The 1570-nt window shown below is 31.5% G+C and overlaps 1 protein-coding gene across 1 annotated transcript in view; it reads left to right on the forward strand.

The window, feature by feature from the left end:
* The window catches only part of LOC144978518 (uncharacterized), an 11326-nt gene extending 10017 nt beyond the window's left edge, over positions 1 to 1309 (forward strand). Inside the window, exon 5 of the mRNA XM_078924697.1 lies at positions 1 to 1309. This exon is cut by the window's left edge and continues 2087 nt beyond it. The gene's annotated coding sequence lies outside the window, so the exon portion shown is untranslated.
* Positions 1310 to 1570: the final 261 nt, after the last annotated feature.

The raw sequence follows: 1570 nt of genomic DNA on the forward strand, positions 1-1570 counted from the left end.
AAGATCTTCAACATTAATCCATTTACGAGATATCAATGACAATAACAAAGTTACACCCATAGATTGATAGAATAACAGTTAAATGTAGTCACAGTCCACAATTATAATCACAAAACGTAGATAGCAACTGTAAATGGGTCTGCCAATGGGTAGACAACAATTATGACAATGGCGATAACTGAGAATATTCCACATTGAACAGATTGAAATGAGAAAAAGGTGGACATTTTTTTGTTAAATTTACTTTTTTTTTTGGAATCCTGGGTACACAAGTTGCTCAAAATGTCCAAAAGATAACGAACACTGAAATGAATAGGACTGTATAAAATCAATTCCAAAACAACAACAATTTACTTGTGAAATAGTTCAAAAAGGCATGAATACAGGACAGTAGAAAATAGACGTTTTGTCAGTTTGAGACACAACTGTTGTCCATTTCCTGTTGAGTAACACCAGTTTTCTTGTCCCAGAGGTGGTATCATTCAATCTTCAAGTTGTGGAAACTACAGAGTTGGTGGTTGGCTTTAGGGGATATTTCAGCTTTGCTTTTTTCGCTCTCTGCTAAAACGTTGTTTGTCATTATAATGACAAGACTCTTGTCCATCATCCCTCCCCTCCCAGAAGTTGTCAGATTGACTGTTCTTCAAATCAGTGAATGTGTGGTCAGCAGAAAAATTCTCATATTCAAATCTGCTATAAGTGTACAAAGAATCTTGATTTAAAGAGTTAAAAAAAAAATGATACAAGTTTACCTCTACATCAAAACGAATTGCAATTTTTTAAAGAAATATTTTGTAAACTTTAGCAAATTTTAATATGAATCGTTTAGATATTGAGGACAGTTGTCGAGAAATGATAAGATATGTTTTTCTCTTTCATGAAAATACTTCTTTTTTCCTATATAAATTGTCTGTCAAGATGAGATAAAAAAATATTTTTTACCCCCCACACTAAAATAACATCCAAGTAACATTTGACGCCCATTAGTCCATTTAAGGAACTAAAATCTTCCTGAATATTGTAAAGAATGTTTTTGGACCCACTTATTGGGGCCTTGAAGTCATCAGTTTGTTTTTACACATCCACACTCTCCAACATGTCTCTGCTCAGCAGACAGAAGGGACGATGTTTTCATTTGGGGGGGGGGGGGGGGGGGGGGGGGGGTGAAAACGAATACTCCTGGATGGAGAGAGGGACAAAACATATATTTTGGTTATTGACGAGATATAATGCACAAAAATAAAAGTCTTTATTGTTAAGAAAGAACACTAATCATTACGGGTGTGAGCTTCATGTAAAAAACAAAAAATTTAAAAATGCAATGATCTGGATTTTTTTCTTTTCATATTATATATATATATATATATATATATATATATATATATATATATATATATATATATATATATATATATATATATATATTAGATATTAAGAGCCAAACAACAAAATGCGCAATTTTATTGTATATTTTATGTTATTGATCGATGGATTATTTCATATTGAATGTGATATTATCAATAAATTTATTGGAAAAAATAACATCTCCATTTTTTCGTCTTGAATTATG

The sequence above is a fragment of the Berghia stephanieae genome, chromosome 8, assembly GCF_034508935.2.
Source record: "Berghia stephanieae isolate SIO BIC M18660-M18661 chromosome 8, UCSD_Bste_1.3, whole genome shotgun sequence".
Taxonomy (NCBI): Eukaryota; Metazoa; Mollusca; class Gastropoda; order Nudibranchia; family Aeolidiidae; genus Berghia; species Berghia stephanieae.